The sequence below is a fragment of the Pinus tabuliformis genome, chromosome 2_1 (genome assembly GCF_031772625.1).
Source record: "Pinus tabuliformis cultivar Carrire ecotype Pingquan chromosome 2_1, CPIR1, whole genome shotgun sequence".
NCBI lineage: Eukaryota > Viridiplantae > Streptophyta > Pinopsida > Pinales > Pinaceae > Pinus > Pinus tabuliformis.
Window position 1 is genome coordinate 456,578,133 of NC_142299.1, and position 23,576 is coordinate 456,601,708.

General features: G+C 39.5%; 1 pseudogene; it reads right to left on the reverse strand.

Annotated features, from left to right (window-relative positions):
- Nucleotides 1-2,651: 2,651 nt before the first annotated feature.
- On the reverse strand, nt 2,652-5,230 carry LOC149200888 (putative LRR receptor-like serine/threonine-protein kinase At2g16250; annotated as a pseudogene).
- Between the last annotated feature and the right edge of the window lie 18,346 nt (nt 5,231-23,576).

Genomic DNA, 23,576 nt, shown 5'->3' on the forward strand with positions numbered 1-23,576 from the left:
TTGGATCGTCTAGATCGACGGATAAGATTAGTAGAACGAGAGAAATCTGACAAAATTCGTGAGAACCCTGGGAAAAGATTTGAGCCACCTGATCAGACAAACCTAACAGATCTACAGTCATCGTGTGGTAACAAGCGCCGAAGTTTAATTCTAAAACCGGACCCGAGAAATCATTAAAATGAGTTTAAAGTCTGGAGGTGATTGGATTGTCCGTTGAAAGGTGATTAGATGCATATTGCGTGCATACAAGTGTAGCCGTTAATTTTAAAAATGGATGCGATGAGGGTTTATACAATGGGATTAAAACCTCATTGAGTTTCGACCATCCAGACCGTTCGTCGGTTGATTGATTGAATGGTAATCGTGCGTGAAAGTACACGTAGGTTAACATTTCTGGCGGACCCGATATGTTATGAACTGGGGTTTAATTTATTTGGGTTCCAGTCTTAGACGTTCAAAGTGGGACCGATGTTTGTTAGTTGGGTTATGTTATGATTCCGCTAATGTAAATGCTTCCGATATATATGTGGGCCCATAACCCACAGGTCCACGCAGATTTATGTAAAGATGCAACTTTGCTGCGTAAAAGCGGCTTAGTTGTCATTAATGCATCTTAATCTCATCCCTATAATCACTTCATAGTTGAGAAGGATACCTCCCATCATTTGATGTGTCACTCCAATGGCATTCACCTCAACACTTGAACCTACATCATTGGGCTTCACATGTGTGGAAACCACTTATTTAGGAAGAAGCCTACATTTACCCATGTGCTTATGGGTTCTTCATGGTGAAGTTTAACTTTATTGAAGGCAAGGAGCATATTCTTCACTTCATGTCTTGATCTTTGGGGCATGTCAACTTATGCATGAGTACCACTACCTTGAATTCATTTGCAAACTCCTTGACTCCAATAATGTGGTTCATATTCGTAACCTACCTTTACAATTCTAGACACTTGCAGTTTTGGCCTCCATTAAAAATACTTGGGAAAAAAACCATTATGGATCTCCTAAAACTCTAAAAATTCATATCACAACCTATGTCAAGATATTCTTCAAAGTGGATTTCACATATGGATTATCGAAGAAATATGGAAACTAGACTATGAACAGGTTGCCTTCACATGTAGATAATGTTTTGTCTACAAGCACTTAGCATCTTCATGTCCTAATATTTGCCTTAGGATATCAAGAACCCCATAAGTATTTTGTGGGGGGTGTAGAAAGTGAAAATAGTTGCAAGCCCACTGGATGGCAAGGTGCTAAGGACCATTGTCATTTGGTGGAAACCACCAAGGAATTGACGCATCAAGCAATAAGGAAGATTTAGTGAAGGAATTCCATGACATTAATACCTAGGTGTAGGATCAGCTGAAGATTCAGGTGGGAGAAGAAAAGGAAAGGAGACAATCTATCCTAAAAAATGATTTGTGTGAAGCAACTAGGACTGTCAGACTATAATGAAGAAAAGAAAAGAGAAGAAGGGAGGGAGCTTATGCTGCATTATATGACTTTATGCTCAAGGAAAATAGTAGTCCTTGAGGATGATCATCTTCACAACAATTCTACCCAGCATTGAAGACTGAAAAGTAAAAAGGTGGGTTCTAAAACATGCATAATGTGGGGTTTTGGATCAACATTATAACTAATCATCTGTTGTTTGGCAGCTCTAGCTTTTGTCAACAGTATGCAAAGAAGAAATGTTTCACTCTTGTAATCTAAGCTAAAGGGTCAAAATCTCAATATCAGACACTACAAAAGACAAGTAACAACTGTGTGTATGACATAATCCTGCATATTATTTCTTTTGAATATAATCTCTATTTGCAAAAAAAAAAATCCTTAGTTTTGACAGACATGAATCCCAAAATTTAATTTCACCTTGTCCTACATTTAAGTTTTAATAGTTGTGATAAACACTTCTCACTAACAATAATTGACATTCATAAGATATGATTCCTCTATGCAAATCCTGACCATGAATACATCAACGGTAGAAAAGATAATCAACAAGGGCAATTTTTCTGGTTTTCAATGGATCTTCTCTAAAGAAATAAAAGTTCCAACACAGGATTAGTTGCAAGATTATTAAAAAAAAATCCATGATTGTTAGTATTGTAGGGCCCTTTCTCACAATACATAATATTTTTTCCAGCCGAATTCTCTAAGAATCCTGTACAATACAATAACATGTATGCATGGTATAATACTCCTATGTTCTGGTCACTTCTAATTGTAAACTCCAGGGAACGTACATCAAAAATTAAAATTATTGGCAAATACTAGAATTATGTGGATTTCAATGTTGTCTCAATACTTGAGAAATCAGATAAAGAACGCATGTACTAATATTGAATAGAAAAGAACAATGATTATCATAATTTTTTTTCAAGCACAATAATCTGTGGGCATAATATTTTACCTCAAAGATGAAAAAGAATGGCAGCTTGCACTGCAATTAAAGATATGCAGAAAAAGGGAACAAGAAGGAATTCTAGAATAAGTAAAAACAACAGAAATTCTCCCATAGGCCGCATTCAAATAAATGGACATAGTTGCAATAATGTAACTTTAAGATTTGGGAACGTACTAAACTCACACACATGTATATAGTTTTAGGAATAAAATGACACAAATTGCTTTCCAAATTTAGTATTTAATAGGCATAGCAGAGCAGAGATTGAGCATCTTCCAAACAACAGAAAATATCAGTACCAACTGCAAGCATTTTATCCTCCAATTAAGGTTGTGAACAAGTGGAAAAAACATGTGAACAAGGGGTGGTGAGCACTCGTGATGGAGAAATGAGAGACCTTCAGCTGCTCCAATTTCTATCTTGAGACATGTTATCCAGTCCAGTGACTGTAAAGTATCTTCAGGTGAGTTTCCCTTTTTGTAAAGGGCATAAGAAAGATCTTTGTTTGGCATGTATTTGTACACAATAAGCTTCTCATCTTCACGTTCCAAACAATGACCTAAAAGAGGCACTAACCTTGTGTGTGAAGCCCTCCCAAATATATCTAACTCTGCAAGATATCCATCTCTTCTGAATGATTTTAAATCAATCCTTTTTACAACAATAGGAACACCACCTTCCAACAACCCTTGATAGAGATCTCCTTAGTGGCCATGTTTTATGAGATTAGAAGCATTAAACTCTTCTATAGCCTGAAGCAACTGCTCATAAGAAAAATACTCTCTGAGGCTTGACAAACTAACTGAAATTCCAACTACTAATTGGCCTCCTCTGTGAACTAAAGGATTTACATCTCTTTCTGTGTGTCCAACAACAACCCTTCTCTCATGTTTAAGGACAAAGAAAACAAACACGATGACAAGTAGGACGAGGCCCAAGCCACCAAACACCCCTCCTAATATTGGTCCCAGCCGTGTGTTTTTTGTAGAAGGGCTCTCCAATGGAGTTGGAGGGAAAACTTGAGCACTTGTAGGCCCTTACCCAGGAGAAGATAGACCCCTTGCAACATAGAATAATGTGCACATGAAAAGTTTCCTTTGATTCTTTGTTCCCTGTAAACAATTTTCTTCATCGACCACTTGTGTGGAAGAGGCAAAGGTAGGTATTCTTTTCTCGAAGTAGTTATATGACAGATCTATCACAACTAATTGAGGGAGCCTTGCAAGTCCAGATGGCAAGGAATCATAAAATAGATTATGAGATAGATTGATATCTGTGATATTGACCAAACTTGAGATGGAAATTGGCAATGGTTGTGTCAAATTGTTGTATGAAAGGTTTAAAGAAAGAAGGTTAATCAGTGAACCAAGAGATGTGGAAAAATTTCCAGACAATTTGTTATGAGCCAAATTAAGTGCTTGGAGTGCAATACATTTGAAAATGTCACCGGGAATAACACCATTGAGAAAATTGTTTGCAAGAACCAAATTACTCAAATTGATAAGTCTCCCCAGGTCACTTGGAATAGGACCAAAGAGTTCATTGGAACCCAGATAAAGGTTCTTCAATGAAGAGAGATTGCCCAACTGACTTGGAATCAAACCACTGAAATAGTTATTGTCCAGCTTCAGCTGTGTCAGACTTGACAAACCTCCAACACTGTCAGGAATTGGACCTTGCAAGTTATTTGCAGAAAGATCGAGATAAGTCAGATTTTCCAAATTTGATAAAGTACTAGGTATCTGTCCGGTCAAATTATTGGATGACAAATTCAGAGTTGTCAAACTGGATAGCTGCCCAAGCGTTGGAGGAATGGGTCCTGTGATATTGTTCTGCGACAACATTAGAACATTCAGATTGTATAAACTACCAAGTGAAATAGGAAGACCACCATTGACAGAGGTTGAGCTGAGATCCAGAGTCTTTAATGCATTGAGTTAGCCAAACCATACCGGTATGGAGCCAGGAAAGAGAAAGTGAGAAGCATTGAAGGTCTCCAGAAACGTAAGATTCTGCAAACCATCGACGGCAAATTGTGGATTTTGTGACCCTACTACTGTCCTTTTGAATCTAGACAAGTTTATAGATATAACATGCCCTTCCCTGCATGTAATCCCTTTCCATACTTGGCAGGGATTGACCTTCTTAGGCCACTCCTTGCTCCTCAATCCCAAGGAAGCCCTCAAGTTGAAAAGAGCACTTAGCTCTGACCTGTTAATTGAGACCGATTGTTGGCTAGGGCCTCCTTTTGCCAACAAAACACATTGTGGGGTCGAATGGAAGGTGTTGCATTCACCTCCCAAATTCATCAAAAGAGGCAACAATAACAGTAGAGCCCATTTCCAACATTTTGAACGTGCCATAGAAACCATGTAGTAGGAGGAAAGTCATTGATCCCCTACTCTCCCTATGTGCTCTAAAAAGCAACATTTACAACACTATTACTCTTGTTTATCACACATAACAACTGCCACTGCCATTGCAATACTACTCCTAATGACAATAAATGTGGGCATTTTGCTGGTAGATCAGACATTAGTAGTTTAACTGGTGACCACAACGCCATATGTTCCTCTGCAGAGGGCCTTTATGCCTTGAGAAACCTCAATCAATCTGATCCAGCTATGAAAGAAATATATCATCCTAGTTTTCTTCCATCATATTTAAAGCTACATAAGCCATTCCTGCAAACCAAACCTACCAAAAATTACCCCAAGAAGCCATTCATGTTGTTGCAATTCTTGACGCTTCACAAACCATGAGAATGAGGAGTAGCAATGGCAGAACTTACAAGTAATTACATCGAACTATGTCAAGTTGTAGACCCTCTCAGCGGCGTCAACACCTTCTTCGACTGACAATTGAACCTGTACGTACGTCAATCCCTGCAATGGATTGAACCGAAGTTTATCGTCTAGCTCGTGACTTTTCCATGTGTAAGATTTTAACTGGGCAGAGGAAAATGAAAACGAAGCAAGGGGATTGGCTGGGGTGAACAATGTTTTCTCAACCCAAGCCCGTAGTGAAAAATGCCTTAGGCGTAAATATTACCTATGCTATAAATGTGGGTGTGTAATTTTTTATTGTTTCAATTGTATTTTTTAATATATAAAATGGATTCAATATCTTCAAAATTTACTTGGGTACTTAGATTGTGTACACTACACAACTTAAACTATAATTCCAACACATCTTCAATTTCAAATAAAATTGACCAAAAAAATATATTGTTTTCAATTTTTTCAATTGCTTTTTATAATGTATATATTGTTTTTTAAAATCATATATTAACATATACATAGTTGACATTTAAATATTTTAGTTATGGACTATATTGTTCACATTAAAATGTTTTTTTGTTATTAATAGATTTTAAAATAAACTTCAATATTACTTAACTCTCGGATGTGGGTGGCTTCTAATCCCAAGGAAACCATTACTACCATGCTTAAGGATTTAAAAGCCATGAATTGGCAGTGCATTAGAACCACCACCCTCGAGACATTCACTCTAGTTGTAACATCCAAGGGTGTGTTTTTCACACTTGCATTCACTCCTACATCGCTCCACGTACAAGAATTTGAATAAAAACATTAAACCTCATAAACATAACTTACCTTTTCATTACATACCGTCCCTAGTGTTCACCTCGACATCACTCCCTCACTAAAATCATGCTCTAAGTATCGCCCTCTCGTTCAATCTGCCGTGTGCATCACTCTCCTACCTCACTCTATCACCCAGGCCCCTTTGAACCCCTTCCACTCCCTCCTCTGGTATTTCCATCCTCCCCTTTCATCACCACCCATCCAGGTCCTCCCCAACATTAGAAACATAGTTTGAGAATGAGCCAGAGCTTGTCGAGCGAGTTGAGGTTGTTGTCGACCTCCGCTCCCACCTTGGAATGACAGTGACAAAGACCACTTTGATCCAAGCATTCCTCGAAGGTATCGTTGCATGGTAGCAGATAGATATCTCCTGGAAACAAATATATTTAGAGACAGTCTTTGGGCCCTCCAAAATGCACTCTCCCGCAACCTTAGAGATGTTGAAGACACCACCATATTCTTCGACCATCGGATGGATGATCTTGATTTCCACTTCCGTCGGGCTCGTAAAGCTCAGAAAACCATAGCAAAGGTCATGGGTTATAAGATTGTTTCCACCTCCTCCTTTGAGTCACCACTAATAGCTGCTATAGATTGTATGACCTCCCCTTCATCAAGCCCACGCTCACAGTCTCTACATGCGCCTAATGAAGTTGGACCATCTCGTGGTAGCACAATTCCAACAACTCTTCCCAAGGGAAGCAATGTATCATCTTTTGCACCTTCTCATCCTTGGGAAGACCAAAGCCACTTTGGCCTTGTTCCCATTTTTAATGAAGAACCTCCCAATGCGTCAACTAGCATGTAAGTATAGGCCCATGCTCGCAACAACTGTTTTGTTCTTTCTTAGGTTCCCTAGGTCTCCTCCATGCATTTTGTCAATATCAAATGTAACAAGGCCTGTAATCATAGTTTAGACATGATGATACTTATATGTAATCACAGTTTTGACACCTTTAGTATTTATAATCACAGGGTCTGTAACATAGTGTTTTTGTCTCAGGTCACCATTTAGCCAATCAATAGTTGAGACAAATTTCTTGAAATTGTGTCATCACCAGACCCAGTCTGGTCAAGTCATCTCCTGACTATAATAAATGTACACATGTTCTAATTAATGAAAGGCTTACTTACAAAAAAATATTAATTAAATCTCTATATTATTTTTATTAGGAAGTAATTGTATTTTTTTACTTTTAGTTACCCCTCTTTAAGTATTGAAATATTTTCTAACTATTCTTAGTCAAATTTTTCCTCTATTTGGGCTCCTATTTCCTTACATTGTTCCTTGATAATTTAGGCCCCTATTATTTAGGAAATTCCTCAAATTTATTGTGCATTTCCTTTAGGATGATCATCTGACTACATGCAACACATGTACACTCAAGACTAGTCTATAATTGATGTTACACTGGCTTGGAATCTCCACCAATCCTGGGGAATTTGAATTATCTACATGAATTAGCTATTTTGGGATGATTGATTAATTAATTGGATGATCGCTGAGTTTGACTGAAGTCCCACTACTTAATTGACCTTCCACTAGTTCCTCCAAAAGTTGGAACTAGTTTAACTAAAAACAACCTGAGATCAGTGACCTTGATTGCTACAAATTAGAAATCACACATGCTGAACTAAAATCTAACTCCTCCAACTGGAATTTACAAAGTAAAATGGGAGACATAAGCCATGCCACACAAGTTAACATCATCCAAGTTGTCTACTAATGTGGAAATTCGAATTTTCTCAATTTAATCAAGGCAAGACCAATTGATAATTTCTTGCCGCATTTTTCAACACTCCCTCTCAGCAAGATAGGGATTATTAACTATCCCTATCCTTCACTTGTGGAACTTGAATTTCCCTCTTGAAAAGGCGTTTGAAAAATGTCAGCATCTTGTTCCTCTTTCAGAATGTACTGCAAAACCATTATCCGCCTCTACACACAGTCCTGTAATTGGTGATACCCGATATCTATATGCTTGGATCGATCATGAAAAACAATATTCTCAGAGAGCTTAATGCAACTCTAATTATCACAATAGATCATAGTTGGATCCATCATCTGAAAAAACAATCCAACAAGGATCTTTCTCATCCAAATCGCCTCACATGCTACTTGACTTGCAACCATGTATTTTGCTTCTGCTGAGTTGAGTGCCACAAATATTTGCTTCTTGCTATACCAGGAAACCGCTACGGACCCAACACTAAAAATTACACCTGATATACTCTTTCGGTATGATGGAATCCCCACCCAATCTGCATCTGTGAAACCACACAGTTCCACTCCCTCTGTTCTTTTGTACCATATTCCAAACTGGATAGTGCCTCTGAGGTATTGTAGAACATTCTTAGTTTCCCTCCAAAATCATTTTGTTGGGTAGTTTCTGTGTATCCCACAAATACCCCCAATTTTAGAGTCGACTCTAGCTTCTTCCTTGATTCTTTAGAGATATGGCAGTAAACAGAGGCTCCAAAAATCTTGAAGTGCGACAATTCTGACTTCCTTCCTGAGAAAGCCTCCTCTAATGTAATCTACCCAAAATCTGATGAGAACTTTAGTTTTGTAAATAGATTGCTATGTTGCATGCCTCAACCCACAAATGCATAGGTAGGCCTTGGTCATGCAACATCGCCCTTTCTTCTCCCACATTGCTACAATTATTTTTCTCAACCACCCCATTTTGTTGTGGGTTGTGGAGTGTTGTCAACTCTCGTAATATGCCTTCTTTTGCATAGAAGTTTTTAAATTCATTTAACATGTACTCACCTCCATTATCGCTCCTGAGAGCCTTCCCCTTATTGTCAGTTTATTTCTCAACCACTTCCTTGAAATCTATGAACTTGGAGAATGTCTCATCTTTCTTCGGCATGAAGAAGATCCAACACTTCCGTAAGAAGTCATCAATAAAAATGACAAAATATTTGTGCCTGGTAGTGGAGGCTATCGAGAAAGGTCCACAGACATCAGAGTGGATCCTTTCAAGGACCCCATGTGCTTTGTTGTCTTGACCATGGAATGTGGATTGTGTGTACTTCCCCAAAGTACATCCTTTGCATACATCCTGCTGCTCAAGTGCTCCTTTAGGGAGGCCTGTGGTTATTTGTTGCGTGATCTTTAGGGCGCCATGATGAAAATGGCCAAGTCCTATGTGCTAAAGTTCACCAACATAATGACTCTTCACCTTCTCTTCCTTTTTTCTTAATGCAACATAGTCTCCCACATTTAGCTTATACAGGTTCTTCAAACGAACCCTGATATACTTAACTCGTCCCATGGCTACGTGTCTCAGGAATACTTTTCCTTTGCTAAAGATCACATCATAACCATGGTCTTCCAAAACTACAACAAAGATGAGATTTTTCTTTAGGCCTAGAACAAACATGACATCCTTGAGCCCGAGGGGGGAGCCCGACTCCCTCTGAAAGGTGGCTATTCCAATCTCGGTCGCGCTATACCTTCTGTCATCCCCCATCTCGATGTGCATTTGCAAATATTTTTATTCCAGGTCACTGAAAATTCTCGACACCCTGTCAGGTGGAACGATGCACCTGAGTCCAAGTACCACACGCTCCCCATCAATGTGGTAGACATGCATGCAATGAGGGTAAAGTCAAGCTTGAACTATGAAGCCAAGGCTTCATGTGCTGCTCCTCCTAAGGTATTCTTGTGTGGACACTTCGTGGCATAGCGCCCAAATTCATGACAATGGAAGCATTTAATTTTGGAAAAATATTTATTCTTTCCCCTTTGATTGGATTATAGTTTAGATTGAGATTTCTTCCCTTTTCCCTTATTTTCCTTTCCATACAAAGCAATTTTTTCTTCATCGTCGCCCTTGGATGAAGTCACATCTCTAGTATTTTGCCTTATTTCCTCCTGTACCAAATCGTACCATAAGCGCTCCAAATTCGGTAGATTTTCCCTCCCATTCACCGAATCTCGATAGCTATGCTAGCTCTTAGAAAGGCCCAAAAGGGCTAGGCTTACCATGTCTTCTTCAGGGACATTAACACCGACCCCACCAAGTTCATCATGACACTATGTAAACTTGCTCAGATACTGTGGAATTGTATCATTCTCCTGCATCTTGATACTTCAAATTTTATCCTTGAGCACCATCTTCCGGTGGTCACTATTATTCTCGAACAATTATGTCAGTGCTTTCCACATTGTGAAAAAAGTTTCTTTTCCATGGAGATTTGAGATAATGTGATCCCATACTCCCTCCAATATTATTGTCCTCGCCTTGGTTACATCTTTCTTCTGTTGAGAAAGTTTTTGGGCAACAAATGCTTGTGGTTTTGCAACATCTGACTTGATGTATTCTAGCAATCCATTGTCATCCAATACCGCCTCCATGCGAACCTTCCATGCAACAAAACTAGAGGTGCCTTCCAAGACATAATCTAGCCTTAGTCCGTTGAAGGCCATCTTCTCAGCTCTGAAGAAATCCTGTTGCATTGAGCTCCAAAATTGAACCTCTTGAGAACAACTTCAAATTCCTGCTCTAATGGGAATCCTCCACTGGTACCATGTAGAAATTACGATGTAGATTTGCATCTTCTCATGAAGTTTTAATCAAAATCACAAGACACAAACCTACTCTATTGCACTGTGGAAAGTAATTCACAATTTAGAACAAAAATTTTAGACATGCAATAAGAAATAACACACATGAAACAAGTATTTTTCTTGGGGAAAGCAAACTACTAAAAACCCAAATGCCTACTTGCATTAAATTAGAAGAATAGAGATGTATTACAATTGTTTTGCTCAACTGAGCACAACCTGCAAGTGCATAACCTATCTCTCTACTCACTAAAAGGATCTAACCCAGACTTAGTCAAATTTTTCCTCTGCTTGAGCTCCTATTTCCTTGCATCATTCCTTGATAAATTAGGCCCCTATTATTTAGAAAATTCCACAAATTGATTGCATAATTCCTTTAGGCTAATCATCTGACTGCATGCAACACCTATACACTCAAGACTAGTCTACAACTGATGTTCCACTACCTTGGAATCTACACCAAGCCTAGGGAACTTGACTTCTTTGCATGCACTAGCTATTTTTGGTTGATTGATCAGTTAATTGGATGATCACTGAGTTTGAATGAAGTCCCACTGCTTAGCTGACCTTCCACTAGTTCCTCCAAAAGTTGGAACTAGTTTAAGTAAAAACAAATTGAGATAATTGACCTTGATTGCTAGCTACAAATTAGCAATCACACATGTTGAATTGAACTCTAACTCCTCCAACTCAAATTTACTGAGTAAACTGGGTGACACAAGCCATGTCACACAAGTTAACATCATCCAAGTTGTATGTTGATGTGGAAATGCGAATTTTCTCAATTTAATCCAAGAAAAAACAAATTGAGAATTTCTTGTTGCATTTTTCAACAACCTCTACCATTTAGAGATCAAATTGAGATTCATGAGCCTTAGGCATTTAACGATGCCATTAAAAAGTTGTAACACTACTATACTCAATCCAAGCACGAGCCAAAATTTAAATTTGATTGGAAGTAAAAAAGTAATGTCAAATTCCAAGGAAAAAGTCAAAAAATGATTAAGTAATCACATACATCCCCTGTTACCCAAGAGAGTCAATGAAGGCTTAGCACTAAAGGCAAAGATCATTCAGCTCAAGAAGAAGCCAAGAGTTACAGGAAGCGTGTAAGTTTTAACCCTATATAGAAATTATTTGCAAACAAATTCTTAAAAAAACAAAAAATATACAATGACGAGAAACAAAAAACAAATACATAGAGATTTTCCCCTAGATCCCAAAACTGAGACTACCCGATTGATTTTTTAATTATGTTCCTTTGAATGTTACAAAACATATATACATGTCGAAGCATTCATAAGCCCTAATTCATTAACCTTGGATTAGAACATAATCGTAGTTCCCTTGGCCGGATCTACAAAATACCATGGGTAAAAAACCATCATTTCCAAAACCATGTGCAAAACCCATGCACAAAATCATAGGTAGGTCCGCCCATCTAATATAGGGTCCAAAGGAAATCTTCCTAGGGTGCTGCCATGGACCTTGTCTAGGGGGGTTGCTGCCCCCCTTAAACCCCCCCACAGTGGGGGGTTGCGCCCCCCATGCTGCGCCCAGCACAACGAACAGGAGAGTTGTATAGAAAAAAAAAATCTCGGGGTGCTACCCCAAACCACGTGCAAGGGGGATACGACCCCCCTATAAACCACCTGACAGGTGGGGATTCCTTCCCCCCTACGCGTGTGCGAATAGTCATGGAAAGAATATAACACACGCCCAACATTCTCCCACTTGTTGTTTTATTTTCCACACAAAGGGTCACAAGAGATCTTAGTCATTGGTCCAACCCTGCAACACCCATTGTTTCTATACAACAAGATAACTTCTCAATGCTCACAGAGTTCGTCAATGCATCTGCAACATTCTTCAAAGTGTTCACCTTTACCTGCAACACCTTTTTTTCCTCAACCATATCCCTCACAAAGTGATACCGAACATCAATGTGCTTTGTCTTTTAATGATAAGCAAGGTTCTTTGCCAAGAAAATTGCACTTTAGCTGTCACAGTCTATCCTTATAACTCGTTGTACTAACCCCATACTTGAACACAATCTTTGCAACCAAACTGCTTCTTTGTTTGCATGAGAGGTTACCATTTATGATGCCTCTATAGTTGAAAGTTCCACTACAGATTGTCTCTTGCTCATCCAACTAATTGCTCCTCCAAATAGGTTAAATACATACCCACTTGTAGATCTTTTCCGATCCAGATCTTCAGCCCAGTCTGCACCAACAAAGCCACAAATGTCCAAAACTTTGTCCAATCTTAGTCTTCCTTGGTAGCATAGACCATAATCATTAGTGCCATGCAGATACCTGAAAACCTGCTTCACTACTATCTAATGCTCCTTCCTTGGTTTTCACATAAGCCTGCTCAATGCTCCCATTGCATGTGTAATGTCTGGTCTAGTATAGACCATTACATACATCAGGCTATCAAACACGCTTTCATATGGAACACGAGACATGTCCTCTTCCTCTTCTTTTGTATTGGGACATTATTTAGTAGATAACTTTATACCTACAGGAATAGGAACCTTCATCAGTCTACTATCCTTCATATTAAACCTTTGTAGTAGTGTCTCGACACTTCCTTTGGTTTAACTAGAGCTTCCTCTTTGCCCGATCTTGTTTAATTTCCATGCCCAAAAAATAGTTTGCAACACCAAGATCCTTCATGTCGAATTTGGAGGACAATTGGGTCTTCAAATCCTGGATAATTTTTTTGTCATTTACAATCAACAACATATCATCCACATACAAGACCAAATAAATAACACGGTCACCAATTAATTTAAAATACACACAGTGATCTGTTTTGCTTCTAGTGAAGCCAAGTCCCTATATACATGTATCAAATTTCTGATACCACATCCTTGGTGACTATTTTAACCCATACAAAGACTTTTTTAACCTTCATACCGATTCTTTCTTTCCCTTCATCGCAAAACCTTTAGGTTGCTTCATGTAGATCTCTTCTTCCAGATCCTCATGAAGAAATGTTGTCTTCAAATCCTTCTATTTTACCTCAAAATCATAAGAAAAAACAACAAATAAAAGTAATCTAATAGAAGCTACCTTGGAACCAAGAGAAAAAATATCACCAAAATCAATTCTCGACACCTCAGAATAACCTTTTTCTACCAACCAATATTTGTATTTCTGCACATTTCCTTCTGCATTCATTTTATTCTTAAACAACCATTTGCTTCCAATGGGTTTACTTCCAGCTGGAAACTCCACTAGATCCCAAACCTCATTTTTGTCCACTGATACCATTTCATCAAACCATGGCCTCTTTCAAGAGTTTTCCATCCTCTGGATCTACTGCCTCCCTGACAATTCTCGGATCATCATCAGTATAAGATAAAGCAAAATTTGAATAGAAAGTAGATGGACTATACCTTTATGATTGCCTTCTTTCTTTAATTGATCCTCACAGCTAGAGTTTGCAGTGCTTCATATTTTGATTCATGTTTAGTTTTAGAGTTTGATTCTTCCTCCTTTATCTCAAACTCTATATTATCAAGTTCCTTTGGTAGGACTTTATGTTTAATAACATCTTTCATCTCTGTAAACACCACATCTAAACTGTACACAACCTTCCTTGTTTCCAGGTTCCAAATATTATAACCTTTTAAACCATCCTTATACCCAATAAAGATGCACCTTTGAGATTTACTATACAACTTGGTTCTTTTCTCCTTTGGAACACGTACATATGCATCACATCCAAATACCCTCATATGTGAAAGAGAGCGTTTCTTACTAGTCCACACCTCATGTGGAGTCTTATCCTCTAACACTGATGAAGGTGATATGCTGACCAGGTAACACACAATCCCCACCGCCTCTGCCCATAATTCATGTCCTAACCCGACACCACTAAGCATGCTTCTTACATTTTCCATCAATACCCTGTTCATTCTTTCTGCAAATCCATTTTGCTGAGTTGTGTATGGATTATTATTTTGTCATTCTATACCACACTTCTTACAAAACTCTTCAAATTCCTTCTTGTAGAACTCTCCACCTTTATCTGTCCTCAACACCTTTATCTTCTTCTCCGTTTGGTTTTCCACAGAGCCTTAAATTCTTTAAACATGTCAAAGACTTTAGATTTCTTCCTAAGGATTTATATACATGTATTCCTAGAGAAATCATCTATAAATGATACATAGTACATAGAATTACCCAGTGATGGAACTGACATAGGTCCAAACACATCATTGTGCACAAGCTCTAATATCCTTTTCGCCCTCTTAGCACCAGAGGGGAAACTCACCTGATTCTACTTCCCATATACACAATGTTTACATAAATCAAAATCAAAAGAGAAATTAGACATACCTTCTACCATACCATTACCATGAAGTATTCAAAGGCCCTTCTCTCCAATATTTCCAAGCCTTTGATGCCATAGCATGGCCATTTATCCAGAGACCCCTAGATTTTCTGCTCCACTTTCAGTGACCATAGAATTGTTGTACCCATCGATAACAGTACTACCCAAAAGCTTGTACAAAGTTCCAATATGAACTCATCGCATCAATATCATTGCTCCCCAAACCATATTGCAGGTATCTTTCTCGAACACTGTTTTTACACCTGCATCATCCATCTTGCTTACATAAATCAAATTTCTGTCCAATGCAGGAATATGCAGAACACTTGAAAGTGTTCTAATCCTTCCACCTTCCAACTTAACCTTGAATTTTACGCTTCTGATGATTCTAGCCTTCATATCATCCCCTAAGAAGACATCACCACCATCTTATTTATCATACTTGCAGAACCACTCCCTATGGGGAGTGAAGTGAAAGGATGCAACTGAGTCAATCAACCATGCCTCATGATCTACATGTGTACTTGAAGAAGAATCAAAGTACACATCCCCACCTTCATCTGAGGTGGTTTTTGCTTTTGCAAAAGGAGCATGCTCAGATCCTTTTCTTTTCTTAGGAGCTTTAGATCTACAATCATTTTTGTAGTGCCCTTTCCTTTCGCATTTCCAACATAACTTTACAGGTTTTCTTAGAGATTTAGATCTCTCTCTATATTTAAATCTCCAACTCGAGGACTTAATTTTGTTTCTGTTCTGGGACTATTCTCGTATAGATAAGGCATCCCCATTCTGGGTCTCCATATTTTTCTGTCTCATCTCCTCTGACAACAAGAATGAGACTATTTCATCAAACTTCAAGGTAGTTGTATTGATACCTATATGAGCAACCAACTATCCCATGAATTTGGTAGAGAACACAACAAACTGATGCACTTATCTTCATCTACAATTTTTATATCAACATATAGCAACTAACTTACCACAGTATTAAAGGCTTTCAAATGCTCTATCACTGAGTCTACATCCTTCATCCTCAGATTACAACTTTTTTCGCAGGAACAATTTGTTCACCAGAGACTTAGATTGGTACAAAGTCCCTAACTTGACCCATAAATCCCTCATTGCAGCTTCTCTTGATACATTCAAGAATACTGAATCTGAGATACACAACTATAATGTGCTCTTTGCCTCAATCCAACTTCATCCAGTATTTTCCTGACATTGTTGTTGGTTTAGTACCTGGATCTACCATGATCCATTGATCTTTATCTACCAACATATCATCCATATTGAGCTTCCACAACTCAAAACTATGCCCATTAAATTTCTCGATCTCTATCTTTCCACTGTGTTGTTGGGAAAAGTATCCAATACGGAATGACCCTATCCCACTCTAAGGGTGATAGTACCTCAGCAACAATCAAAGCAAAGCTATTCAAGATTACTTCTTTATGAGATGTAAGAGAGAGGAGGAAGAGATCCACTAACCGATGTCTTCCGCTAATGATTGATCCAATCTTCTCTCTTTGCTGCTTGCTCCCAGCTCCTTGCTCTTTCACTGGCCCAGCTACACCAAGATCCTGCAAAATCACAAGAGAGGGAAACTACAAGAAGCATACATTCATAATTGATTCAAGGATTAGAATAAATCAAATATACAAGTATCAATACGCCATTGAGACACATGCATATAGAAGAACCTCAAATGCTTTATTAATGGAAGAAGTAAAGTTCAGGAAGTGATACAACCATAAAAGGCCCAATCCAGCATCACCTCCCAGAAGAAAGAAATCTCCTCTTCACCTCCTTCAAGCAAATCACCCAATAGTTCTATACTCAAACCAACAGCACTTCCTTACAGTCACAAGATTCCCGCCTCCCTAGACCTCATGAGAGAGATCTATATATAGGATATTTGGAGAAAGGATGAGTCAACTTGAGCTTGGCATGGAGCTGACTAGTGTCCTCTCCCACTTCAGTTATTCTTCAGTTCTTGAGTCCACTTGGAGGTTCTTGCTTCCACTTGGAGATCTAGACCCTCTTACTCATCACTAGGTGAATTCCCTGATCTAAGTGTCATTTTGGAAACTTCCTGGGCATTGACACCTTGAGGAATGACTGTGCCACTTGGCCAAACTCGCCCAGCGCAGGTAGCCTTCATTGGAGTTGACATTCAGCGCAGGTACCGAGTGGAGCAGTTGACATTCAGCGCAGATGCTCAGTGGAGCAGTTGACATGATCCAGAATTGGCTTGTTTTTGAGTGTTTTCAGGTGGAGAACTGATTTTCAGTGCTGTGGTTTGCTGACCTTGTTCCTCTAGGGGTAGGAACAACATGTTTAGGGACTTTGGATCCCTTATATTATTGACATTTCATGCTTCATGCTGTAAGGCACAAAAATGTCTATAACACACTGCTCACCATCTTCTTTCACCTCAAGAATCAATCCCGCAGATCTCCCACTGAACAGGGTCTACCACAGGCCCAACAAAACCCCTCAGTAGAAAAAGCGTCCCCAAGAAGTTGAAACAACTCTGATACCAAATGTAGGTTTTAAGCCTGTACATAAATTATCTGCAAACAAATTCTTAAAAAAAAAACAGAAAATATATAATGGCGAGAAACACAAAACAAATACACAAAGATTTTCCCCTGGATTTGAAAACCAAGACTACCAGATTGATTTTTTCACTATGTTCCTTTCAATCTTACAATACATATATACATGTTGAAGCATTCATAAACCCCAATCCATTAACCTTGGATTAGAACATAACTGTAGTTCGCTTGACTAGATCTACAAAATACCACGGGCAAAAAACCATCATGCCCATAACCATGTGCAAAACCCATGCACAAAACCATAGGTAGATATGCCGACCTAATATAGGGTCCAAAAAAAAAAATCCCGGGGCACTACCCTAGACCTTGTGTAAGGGGCTACTGCCCCCCTCAAACTCCTAGACAAGGGGGGCTGCGCCCCCCCGGGCCCCGGGGCGCGTGCAACTAGTCATAGAAAGAATATAACACACACCCAACAAAGGGGTCGTATACGTGTTAGATGTGTGGAAAAAATATCATTTGAGATAAAAATTCCCACAGCGCAAGCATGCTGTCCCCAAATTGTACAATGTAGAGGAAGCACAAACTGTGGGAGATGTAGCACGTGGTATACCCAGGATCTACGCAACACTCGAAAATCGGTACCATCAAGCTTACATAATCAAGATGGAAGGTAAGATTTGCGAATAAATTATTTCCATTTTGATTGACCTCAATTCTAATTATAGCTACGTTAGCACAATGCTTGTGGAATGATGCCAATTGAACTAAAAACCACATGAGGAATATTGGCTAGTTCAATTAGCCATGAGAACAAAGAAGAGGGTTGAGTATTAGGTGAAGGCTTGCCCAATTGAATAAAATGGGATTCCAACAGTGGAAAATCTCTATGTGCTACCATTAGGTGCATACAACATATCGTTGGGAATGGATTGGTTGAATGCACATAGGACCAAAGTTGATTATTTTGAAAAAGCAATGGAGTGCATGTATGAGCATGAGGAAATAATTATATGCCAGGGCAAGTGAAGAGAAGAAATAAGAAAGGCTACAATTTATTTGTTGTGCAAATTTCCAATAATGAAAAAGCCACTAGTTGCGTTGTGTTGATTTTTGAGTAGTTTGGGAGGTACTCCAAGCCCTAGGGTTCTAAGATTGGAGGACAAAGCACCACAAGAGTCACTTGTGGGATTTGAACCCAAGGTAGGGGTTTTTCACCCATTGGGATTTGGGTCAAAACCATGATGAGTTTGAGCATGAGAAAATTTGAGGTGATATATCTTGGCGTGTCGATTCCAACGTTCCAAAGATCACTCAAATCAGAGCTCTAGAAATGAAGTTATGAATTTTTAGAAGTTGCCATTAATATTTGGACAAGACAAGTCATGCAAGCTTGAGGAACTTGTCCATTAGACATGAATCTTTGTCTAATTCATGGAGCCCTCTTGATGTGTATATATAGATGTGGAGTGGAGGACATTTCCTCATCCATCTGTGCAACACACACACGAAGACAAGCTCTTTGAGGAGAGATAAATCTTTGTGGAAACTGTAGAAAGAGAAGGCTAGGACAACGAGGGAGATAAGGATTGTTTTTAGGACCAATTAAGGAGATCGAGTTGTTGGAAGAAGGTCGAGTAGCCTGGCTGGGAAGGAAAAGTTAGGAGACCTCTAATGCAGGTTTGTTGGGGCATTGTTCAAGGGAAATATGACTGGTTTTACGCTGGTTGTATGCTACAGAAGGAATGTGTGTTAGGCCGCAGGCCATAACACCACAATTAAGGTATGCGTAGGGATAATTGAGGGCTTATACATGCCCATAACAACAACATAATAAAGGAGTTGTCCCATGAAGGTGTGTCACTGGAGTTGAAGGTTGTTTGAAGACTGTTGGTGAGGATTTTAGGGTTGTTGCAGTGTGACAAATTTCCCTAACTAGAATAGTCAAAGGCAATGGACTACAACAGACTTGGAGGAGAATTTGTGTTTTGTGTTGGGTCAATGTGTTGACCAGTTTTGGATCAGTTTGATGAGCAACCTGTGGGAGCCAAGTTGGAGACTTGATTGGGTGATTGAGAGCCTCCATAGGTGCATATCTTGCAGTGAAGGATTGGGCATCTTTGGACTAATGGAGGGAAATGTGTGGATGTCTAAAGTAGCCCTAGACAAGATATCTTAATGTGAAAAAGAAGAGTTGAAGGTTGGGTGAGGATTGGTGCAGAAAGTGCAGCACCTTGATGGACAAAGGTGACTGCTAGCCTAATAGGTCAAAGATCGAGAATTGGCCAGCCTAGAGAGAAGATTAGATCAACATGTGTACATGCGACATAAGTGACTTGCAACAGTGTTAGGTGGAAAAAGTTCTAGAGTCTCAATGTATTGTCCTTTGAAGGGCTAAGGGGAAGCTAGTGAGTAGTACGGAAGTGAAGGACCGACAGGACAAGATACGACATAGAGTTTGTGCAACATGTTTGTCATTATATCTTGTATACCATAGACTGTTGTATTATTCATATTTGGTTTAATATAATGAAGGTTGGGTTGTACATTATTGTACAATTTTGTTAAAAATTGTGTATACTTGTGCATATGTGATTTACTACTTTACATTTTCCGCTGTGTAGTTCTGGTTGAGATTCTTGGTTTGGTAGCGTAAGTGATTTTAAGAATCTAACCTAGACCGAAGATCATGGAATTTCAACATGGTATCAGAGCGTGTCTGAGCTACTTTGGAAGTTAGTGAATCAGAGTTGTGCACAACGAAGTATAAATTAAGGGGGAGTTGGTCACATTATAGGTGACAATGTCGAAGTTGTAGGTTGGTATCTGGTATGAGGACAGGTTGGAAGGTTGTGAAACTATAGTCCATGGAAGGAAATGATCAAGTTGGTATTGCAGGTCAAAAAGATCTCGGAGTTCGCCAAGAAATCCATCAAGAAGCCAACCGACCCAAAGGAGTTGGAAGTGTACGAGGATTTGGGTACAAGGGCGAGATTGATCATCCTTGATGGTGTGAATGATGCCCTAATACCTCATTGGTCTGGGAAGAACACCACACATGAGATGTGGATGGCTCTTCATAATTTGTTCCAAAATAAGACCAAGAACCGGGTATTGGTATTGGAGGATAAGTTGAAGTCCACCAAGATGATAAAGGGTGAAGACATGACTTCGTATCTGACGAGATTATCTCAGGTCAAAGATGAGATTGCTACTGTCGGTGTGACTATTTCAGATGGAGATATGGTGAGGATTGCCTTGAAAGGGTTCACCGAGGAATTAAAGCTCTTCATCAAAGGGATTGTTTCCAGAGAGAAATTTCCGGACTGGAATAGGATATGGGATGACTTCAATCAGGGAGAGTTGTGAGATGAGGATATTCATCCAAAGAAGAAGACTTTCTATGATGACATGGCACTTGCAGCGCAAATGAAGGGTAAGCAGAAGAAGGACTTGAGTAAGGTCAAGTGTTTCAACTGTGGCGAGATGGGTAATTTTTTGTTGAGATGCCTGATGAAGAAGAAGGGAGATGATGAGAAGAAGAAAGGAAAGCAGGTCGATGGTGTTGCCACTTATAGATGATCTCACTAGGAGATAGGAGGAGGAGGAATTTTCTATGGTCTCGCATTTCTCGCAAGGTATCGTCGATGAGGATGGATGGTGAGTGGATAGTGGTGCGACAAAACATATGACAGGGTCACAAGAGGTTTTTGAGATTCTAGTTGAATGGGACTCAAAGTTGCACATGGTGTTGGGCGACAAGAGTCAGAAGGAGATCCGAGGATAAGGTGTTGTGCCATTAAGGATGGAGACATGATGAGTGATGCGGGTCCATGATGTATTGTTTGTACCAGGACTCAGATATAGCATGATTTATGTCTCGATGATCAAGAAGAAGGGGTTTGAGGTCTTGTTCTAGGAAGGGAAGGCAAGACTCAGGTCTAGAGGCTCTAGCTCTGCTGGTATCGTACTTGGAGTTAGAGAGCATGGTCTATATAGGCTGACGGGAAAGCATATGGATCAGAGAAGCAGGTGCAGGCATAGGTTCCCGAGAAGAAGGTCCAGGTTCCAAAGACTCGGAGGGAGTCGAATTCGAGAGGAAGCTTACAGGTTCAAAGGGAGGCTCTACAGTCCAAGAAGAGCGCATGTTAAGCGGGGAGAAAGGGTGCTCCTACAACTGCCAAAAAGGAATCATGGAGAGAGTGGAAGACATTACAGGAAAAGAAGAAGAAGCAGGGTGCTTCCAGGAATGACAGTGACACTTCCGAGAGAGGCGTAGTTCAAAAAACATGGATTGCTGCAATTGTGAGTGCCAAGAGTTGGGCGAGTGTTGTGAGTAGTGATGATGATGGTGAGTTACTTCCTAGTATTGGAAGTACCTCCCTTGCTAAGAGGAAGTGTTGATTTTTGAGTATCTTGGGAGGTACTCCAAGCTCTAGGGTTCGAGGATTAGAGGACGAAGTGCCACAAGAGTCACTTGTGGGCTTGGAACCCAAGGCAGGGTTTTTGTACCCATCAGGATTTGGGTCAAAACCATGATGAATTTGAGCATGAGAAAATTTGAGGTGATAGAGCTTGAGGTGTCGATTCCAACGCTCCAAAGATCACTCAAATCAGAGCTCTAGAAATGAGGTTACAAATTTTTTAAGTTGTCATTAATATTTGGACAAGACAAGCCATGTAGGCTTGAGGAATTCGTCCAATAGACACGACTCTTCATCTAATTCTTGGAGCCCTATTTATGTGTATATAGAGAGGTGGATTGGAGGACGTTTCCTCATCCATTTGTGCAACACACACAAGAAGACAAGCTCGTGGAGGACAGATAAATATTTGTGGAATCCGAAGAAAGAGAAGGCTAGGGCGACGAGGGAGATAAGGATCGTTTTCAGGGCCAATTAAGGAGGCCGATTGTTGGAAGAAGGTCAAGTAGCCTTGTTGGTAAGGATGAGTTAGGAGACCTCTAACACAGGCCTTTTGGGGCACTGTTTAAGGGACATATGACTGGTTTTATACTGGTCGTATGGTACAAGAGGACTGTGTGTTAGGCTACATGCCATAATACTACAGTTAAGGTATGCGCAGGGCTAATTGAGTGCTTATACATGCCCTGAAAAATAACATAATAAAGGAGATGTCCTGTGAAGGTGTGTCGTTGGATTTGAAGGTTGTTTGAAGATTATTGATGAGTATTTTAGGGCTGTTGCATTGTGACAAATTATCTTAACCAGAAAAGTCAAAGGCATTGGACTACAACAAACTTGGAGCAACATTTGTGTTTTGTGTTGGGTCAATGTGTTGACCAGTTTTGGATCAGTTTGATGAGCATCTTATGGGAGCCAAGTTGGAGATTTGATTGGGTGATCGAGAGCCTCCATAGGCGTAGATATTACAGTGAGGGATTGGGCATATTTGGACTATGGAGGGCAGTGTGTTGATGTCCAAAGTAGTCCTAGACAAGCTATCTTGACGTGACGAAGAAGAGCTGAATTTTGGGTGAATATTGGTGCCTTAAGTGCAGCACCTTGATGGACAAAGGTGACTTCTAGCCTGGCAGATTGAAGCTCAAGAATTGGCCAGCCTAGGGAGCCAGTTGGATCAGCCTGTGTACATGCAATAGAAGTGACTTGCAAGAGTGTTGGGTAGCAGCCCTCCTAGAGTCTCGATGTGTTGTCCTTTGAAGGACTAAGGGGCATCTAGTGAGCAGTACGAAACCAAAGAACCGATAGGACAATATACAACATAGAGTCTGCGCAACATGTTTGTCATTGTATCTTGTATAACATAGACTGTTGTATTATTCAGATTTGGTTTAATATAATGAAGATTGGGTTGTACATTATTGCACAGTTTTATTAAATACTGTGTATACTTGTGCATATGTGTTTTACTGCTTTACATTTTCTGTTGTGCAAAGTAGTTATGGTTGAGATTCATAGTTTGGTAACGTTAGTGATTTTAAGACTCTAACCTAGACCTAATATTGTGAAACTTCAACATGGTGGAGAAGAGGATGACAAACCGCTAAAAAAATATCCTGTGTTGTAGCAGTATGAAAATGTATTT